General features: G+C 39.0%; 1 long non-coding RNA gene across 1 annotated transcript in view; it reads right to left on the bottom strand.

Moving 5' to 3' along the window:
* Positions 1–1,246: 1,246 nt before the first annotated feature.
* LOC116094277 overlaps positions 1,247–7,806 on the bottom strand; it is a 23,363-nt gene continuing 16,803 nt past the window's right edge. Inside the window, exon 5 of the long non-coding RNA XR_004120020.1 lies at positions 1,247–1,524. This is a non-coding gene — a long non-coding RNA (uncharacterized LOC116094277). The remainder of the gene's footprint in view (positions 1,525–7,806) is intronic.

Genomic DNA, 7,806 nt, shown 5'->3' with positions numbered 1-7,806 from the left:
TGATTCCTATAGTGCCTAGCACAACTGACATCAGAAAGGCTTCTACCACAGCTGATGGGATCAGATGCAGAGACACACAGCCAAACATTAGGTGGAGCTCAAGGGGCCCCACAGATGAGATAGAAGAAGGATTATAGGAGCCAGAGGGGTCAAGGACACCAGGAGAACACAGCCCGCAGAACTAAGCAGGATTCATAGGAGCTCATAGAGATTGAAGCAGCAATCATGGAGCCTACATGGGTTTGAGCTAGAACCTCTGCATATATGTTATAACTGAGTAGCTTGGTGTTCTTTTGTAACTGCTAACAGTGGGAGTAGCCACTGACTCTGACTCTTTTGCATGCCCTTGGGACTCTTTTCCTTCTACTGGATTGCCTTGCCCAGCCTTGATAGGAGGGTTTGTGCCTCTTGTACAACTGTACAAACAAGTCATTTTAACTTGTTACACTGTGTTCAGTTGCTATCCCTAGGAGAGCTGCTTTTTTTCTGAAGAGAAATGAGAAGTGGATCTGAAGGAAAGGGGAAGTATGTGTGGGGGTGGGAGGTCTGGGAAGAGTGGAGGGAGGGGGAGGTGTGTTGGGGGATGGGGGGACTGGGAAGAGTGGAGAGAGGAGAAGCTGAAGTCAGGATGTGTTGTATGAGAGAAGAATAAAAAGTAAAAAATAAAACAAACAGGCCTCTAAGGATAAACTTTGGATTTTTCTAGTGACTGGTATCAATCACCGTACCATATGTTCATTGGTTGTTCACACGCCTTCTTCAGTAAAGTATCTATTGAAAAAACAAAGATCTCAAAAGTACAAAAGTGTGCACAAATTCAGGATAGTATAAACCTGTAGTAATGAGGTTTTATTTGAAAAACAGATGTCTATCAAATATTGGCATTAGACACAAAATACTGGCAGAGAGCTATGAGGCAAGAAGTCTTATCACGAGTGAGAGAGATGTCCTACTGTGTTTGGGGAAAGGCGCCTAGCAACAGTGATTAGTAAAGTGGAAATAATTTCCTACTATTGAAATAATGGATCTGGTGTGTAGGGTGTAAATGTTAGGATATGCATCAGTATTTGTGCTAGGAAAAGCTAATGTGGTTTTTAATAATAAGTTGTATTCATTATTATTCTGTGTGTGTGCCTGATGTGTGTGTGTGTGTGTGTGTGTGTGTGTGTATGTGTGTGTGTGTGTATGTGTGTGTGAGACAGGGGGATTCTCATAGGAATGTCAGACAGAAGACAGTGCTATGGAGTCACTTTTCCCTTCTTAACTATTTATAGGTTACAGGAATTGAACTCAGGTCTCCAGGCTGGCATGGTTAGTGTCTTTTCTGCCTGAGCCAGATGATAACGGCTTTTGTTTGAGTTCTTGCAACTGCATTCAGACAGTCTATGCTGAATTTCTCCTAAGGGTTGTGTTCTGCACCAGATACCAGGAAGTATGATAAAGATCTCCCACTTCAAAAAGGCTCTGCTTGTAGTTGAGGAGCAATTGCACAGAGACAGCAACAATGCACAGATGTTTCTCACCCTGTAAATGAAAGCAAGGATTGGTGGTTAAGGTAGAGGCTGCACTTGGGTAGGGGGAGGGTAATGTGCTACCAAAGAGGAGAATTATAACCCAATTATTGAAAAGAATTACTAATCCTGACAAACATTATTGGGGAGCTTGACATGTTTCTTTGTTAAGACTCTAATGTTTCTAAACAAAGCTGCAGTAGCAAGAACCACAATTTGGAAGACGCAATGGAATAAAGCCAAATTAAACTAATTTTTCACTTCACATGAAGTCTCAAAGTAAAGGAAATGGGATGGTCTCAGTGAAGGCGGAATGTTTTCTGTAGATGTATAACAGTCTTCATGGCTGATTAAATGACTCTGCACAGTGTGTCCTGGTCAGGGTGAAAGGGTCAGGCACATGGATGTAAGTGGGAACAGACAGGCACATAGAAGTAAGGCAGGAAGGTGCCAGCCTGGGAGCTGGCACTGAAAAGTGAATTGGCCTGGGATTACTGTTTCCCTCTGAGAAATGTCTTGCCCATTGACGTCCAGGTGGTCTGGGAACAAGAGAGAAAGAAGAGACGCGATTATCAGGGAGAAGGACATGCTCCCTCCCCAAATGTCCACACACCACCACTGTCCACACAGCAGCAAGAGGTGAACTGGAATAGAAACTACTGGAAGCTGCTAACCTGGTGCTGAGGAGCATGACTCGTCCCCAGTCTACCCTAACTGCAGTGTTATGGTCTAGAATGGTAACACGGCTGAAGCTGGAAACAGGTAATCCATTAATTCCCGAACTAGATGGTTATAGGGGATCTCAACTGCACCAGGAAAAGGGAAGGAAAAAGATAATCATAAATCATAGAAAGCATTATGCTGGTCCAAATTTGTCAGAACATAATGGGAACACTGTGTTGAGAGTGTGCACAGCAGCCATTGTATAAAGGGCAATCATTAAATGTTGCTAAATTAGAGGAAGTCAATCAGGCTGAGACAGTGATTAAAGGAGCTGAGCTGTTGAAGAGAGAAGAGCTGGGATTAAGGAATATGCCTCCAAATGTATATTAGAATGTAATAGTGCATGTTCAGATAGAGGGAGAACAACAGGATTTCTTTTAAACATGAGATTGTAGGAAATTGTAGTGTGATCTTTAGAAGGGCTAACTTTGGAATGCCTGGGGCCCATTCCTCTGATATCAAAGACCAAGACCAGAGTAGACTCCTAAATTGATAGGGCCTTGGCCAGCAGAGCTTCCTGTAGTAGCAATTCTAAAGGAGGGCATCCAGGGGTCAAGCCCAGAGGTTAGTTCACAAACAGGAAAGTTGGACCAATGCCCCAGTGATGGAATAGCAGCACTCCAGTACTGATGATAATAATAATAAATAATAATAATAATAATAATAATAATAATAAATGTAAAAGTAACTGAAGGGGCCAAACTGTCAGGATGCTATTACCAGGGTGTTATTAAAAGAAACTAAAGATTGGTGAAATTGGTGTTTTAGGCAGGTGGCAATGGCTAAGTTCAAGTCAGGTTAGAACAAACTTTATATCATGTCAGATCATGTGACTACTATATCAAAGATAATTTCTGCTCAGCACAAACACTCAGTAGATATGTGCTATTTTACTTCTATTTTTTTTTTCCTGTCTAAAGATTAATGAGACAAAACTCGGCATTTTAAATGACTAGGACACGGTGATCTAATTTCATTTCTGTTGCTTCTATAAAACGCCTGAACAAAAAGCAACTTCGGGGAGAAAGAGGCCTATACCACCTATACCACCACATGCTTCTTGACTGCAAGCCCATCCCTGTGAAGACGTCACAGTGACAGGAGCTCGAAGCAACTGCTCACATCACAGCCACAGTCAAGAGCAATAGCTGAATGCTACCTGTTGGACTGTGCTTAGCTTGGCCTCCTGACTTGTGTATAGTTCAAGACATACTCACTCTTTTTAGACTAATGCCTTCCACAGTAGGCTAGGTCCTTGAGTATCAGTTACTTAGTGAAACCCCACAGATATGCTTACAGACCTAAGATATATGAATGTTGCTCTATGGGTATAGAAGATTCTCTCAGAGCTTTTGAACTGGGGTGGTTTTGGAGTAGAACTCATGTACTATTTATAAAAAAAAAAAAAAAAAAAAGATATGCATAGGATCAGAGACTGGACCAGCAAAAATGGCTTCTCATATAAAGAAAAAAAGAAGTAGCTGGAGTGTGATAGTACATGCCTATAATCCCAGCATATGCTAAGGCAGGAGAAAATTGAGTTTAAGGCCAGTTGGAGCTATAAGGAATTCTATACTAGATTGGAGTACAGAGTGAGATCTTGTCTCAAGGGAGAATAAGAAGTAATGTTGGCTTTTGTTGGAGTTGAGGGGAGCAGGGAGCAGAAGTAGAGAATGTAAGGGGAAAAAATCAAGAGTGCTAATCTAAGTACACATTGCCAGGCTAACCCCATGAAAAGCTCCACTGTCATTCACACCTTCATCCAGGTTTATCCTGGAACAGAGCAGGTTGAGAACAACCAACAAAGACTACTAAAAACTACTCACTGAAAACGCCTTCAAAACAAAGAGAATCTTGGTTAGGAAACCTGAGTGCTTGCAACTGAAGGCACTTGTTCTTTGCATGGCTGCTCTCATCAGTTAGGTGCAAACCGGAAGAACGTTAAAATAATATTTGCATCTCAGCTGGTGAAGACTCATGCACTGAAGAGATCCGAAAGTAGGGAAGAGACTGATCGCAGAGAAGTGCAAGGAGAAACTATGGGGTTCACAGTGTCAGATGCTGAGAGACAGCCATGTCAAGATTGAAGAGTGGCCAAGTAGTTAGAATCAAAGCATATGGCTTACAGATTTATATATTCATGTCAAGATCAGAGGATACGATGTGATCTTTTAAACACATGGTAGTAAGAATGAAATCTTGTAATCATTAGCGAGATTTGGATAGATGGATTTCAAAGTTGTAATATAATAAAAGAAGGATGTTTTCAAACGTTTTGATGGATCACTTAATACAGCACAAGACTTCACTGGCATTATGGACAAGCCTGTCAAAGAAGATGCATGGCATTTAAGGCAGAGTGATTACAGCCAACATTCAGAGGAATACAACAGGAACAGTGTCTGATTTCATGAGAACAGAAGTAGCCCCTGATACAGACATACCAAAAATATAAGCTGTTGTGAGAGTAATTCATTTCCTCTTGCATTTTTCCAAGGAAATGTGACAAGCCCAGCCTTTCCTTTAGGTCAGTCAACAACCAGGAATTCCATAGAATGGGCTTGAGAAGTAAACTGGTTCCTGAAAGAGAGTATATTATTCCCAGTGAAGGGATGAAGAACCTTATAGTTAGCATTTCAAATTAGAAGTGGGTAGAGCCATCCCTTTGCTGGTAAGGTCCTTGCAGATAAAAGAAAACAATTCCTTCTGATAGACAGGAATTCCTTGAGCCTACATAACTAAACCCTGAGCAAGGCAGAGATGGATGATTCGGACTTGAAACTAACACACACACACACACACACACACACACACACACACACACACACACACACTGTTTATTTTATCTCATCTCCTCTGTATAGCTAAGTTTCTACTTTCAGATGAGAGTCTTCATGAGATGTAAGAGTGAGTCTAGTTTATGGAAGCGCTTAGCTTTCTGGCCTTGGAAGAAAGACATTCCTTTCCTTTTATGAACTCCTTAAGGCAGGAAGATGGATATTCCAGGCTACTTCCTTTACAATTCTCTAAGTAGACTCTTCCCGTCTGAGACATGCCCATGCTGGGAAGGGTACCTGGCCCCATGGAAATGATAACCAGGTGTCTCTTTATGTCTATACCTATGGCACAAACCAGGGATGGTAAGTCCCTATAAGTGATGAGTTTAATCTTACAGGAGGCTGCCAGTGAACACTCTAGCTATGTTCCCAGCACAATCCGAAGTCATGAGATCTAAGATGGAGCAGATCAGAGACAGAGGATGGATGTGAGGACATTAGGAAGAAGAATTAGTGAAACCTGGTGATAGATTCAATGTAGAAAACAAGGGAGATGATAAAAGAAATGGAAAAAAAATCTAAGGTTCCCAGATCTGGAAATTGACAAAGGCAAATGTGAGATAATAATAACAAAGTAGACAGTAAACATGGTCCAGTGACAGCTCCTGGATTGTATGAACAAAGATGTCAGATGCATAGATAAATACAACGACTGGAGTGAGGATTGAAAAAACAGATGAGCAATAACCAGCAAACTACAGGCAAAAATTTCTATACCGTTTGCGTCAGTGAAACGGATCAAACAATACGCCTTTGACAGCAAAGAAGCCACTGTTGAGCTTCGCCAAGCACCGTTAAGATAGCTAGGTGCTTTGTAGTCATGATTTTGAGAGTAAATGAGAGGTAGGAGGGGAAACAGCAAGTATGCATTAACTTCTGTGAAAGTGCGTTTACGAAAATGTCATTTATAGAGGTCAGAATCAAATCAAAGAAAGGAAGAAGTCATGAGCTTTAATTCTAGAAACTATCTCAAAACGGTCATAAAGCTTCCTGTCATTGCCATAGTGAGAGTCTCTCTTACTTCACATCCTCACCAACACTTGATATTTCTGTACTTTTCAATTTAACCTCTTAGGAGATAGAAATGGTTTAAATTTATTTTGTATACATGTCTGTTTTAAGGAAGAGTTTTTGTGTTCATGATGAACATTCATATGAACTCTTTTGTTTAATTGTCTTTCCAAGTCTTCCTATTTCTTAAAAACTAGATTGTGGTTTCAGAATTATTGTTGTTTTACTAAACCATTTCTGTTCTAAAGATCTACTTATTTTTGCTTATGGATGTATGTGCTTTGCCTGCAAGTTAATCTGCACAACATGTGTGTGCAATGCCAAGGAAGGCCAGAGGAGGGCAGCAGATCCTGTAGAACCGTTGTTACAGATGACCGTTAGCCACCTGTGGGTGCTGGAAACTAAATCCCAGTCCTCCGGAAGAGCAGCTGGTGTTCTTCACCCTTGAGTCATCTCCCAGGCCCAACTAAAGCATTTCTTCATATGACCTAGAAATAAGCTATTTGTCAGATACACATTTGAGAATAATTTCTCCCAGTCTCTGCCTTACACTTCTGCTTTATTATTAGTGTTTTATTGTGAGATGAAGTTCTTAATATTCATAGACTACAACAATTTTTCTTCATGACTATTGCTTTTAAAGTCCCAAGAGGCCTTTGTGTTCCTAAAAGTCACAGAGATGCTTCTAATGTTTTTTTCCCACTAGTTTTCTAGAGTATTAAACATTTTCATTCAGTCTTGCCAACCATCTCAGATATTTATGGATGTGGATCATGGATCATAGCAGTTAAGATTTTATTTTTATCTATATAAATTTCTCAGTGTTACATTAACATTTGTTGGAGGGTCAGAATGTCTCTCTCCATTGGATTGGCTTGGTGACTTGCCAAAATTCAACTGGGGTTTTAAATATATATATGCTTATTTTCTTTTTATTTTTAGCCTCTGTACCTAGTTCCACTGATTCATTTATATTTTGTGGCATTTTAATAAAATAAGTTTTGAAATCAGCATAAGAACTACTATTCTATTTTCAAGATTATACTCTAAGTTTTGTATATTTGCATATAAATTTTATATTCAGCTGATCAGTTTCTACCAAATTAAGAATGAGCCTGCTTAGAATTTAAGAGCAATTGCCTTGCATATACACCTCAGTATAGGGAACCCCAATGTGTTAATGATGTTCAGTCTTCCAATCCACTGACCCGTAGATACAAAAATGTTTGTTTTACTGCAAACTGAATCGAGCACATGTGAAAATAAAATATTTGTTTAGTCTTTTAGTTGTACTAATTTCTCGCTTTATGTTACTTTGAAACTGTTGTTATGAACATACACATTAGAGATGTTAGGTTTTCTTAGCTAATTGATCTTTTTTTTCTTTTCTTTTTTTTATTTTGAAAGTTTATTGATTTTTTTGGATGTACATATTCACAAATATAGTACATATTGATAGGGTATTTTTTGTCATAATCTTTAAAATTTATAAAATATTATAACAATAAAAATGAGTATTATAAAAGTTGTTTGATATAAAACAACAATCAATTTAACAGTCTTATGTAGATGCTCGTCTATAGCAATAGTGAAAATACATTTTTCTCAATATAAATTTTAAATAACCCCAAACATATTAACTGTACATTTCAAAACAATACATCACTAATAGTATTTTCTTAAATGAACATAAATATATAAAGTCTTTTTGTTTGTTTTGTATT

The sequence above is a fragment of the Mastomys coucha genome, unplaced genomic scaffold (genome assembly GCF_008632895.1).
Source record: "Mastomys coucha isolate ucsf_1 unplaced genomic scaffold, UCSF_Mcou_1 pScaffold16, whole genome shotgun sequence".
NCBI lineage: Eukaryota > Metazoa > Chordata > Mammalia > Rodentia > Muridae > Mastomys > Mastomys coucha.
The sequence above is the reverse complement of the archived record's forward strand: the minus strand, read 5'-3'. Positions and strand labels throughout refer to the sequence as shown.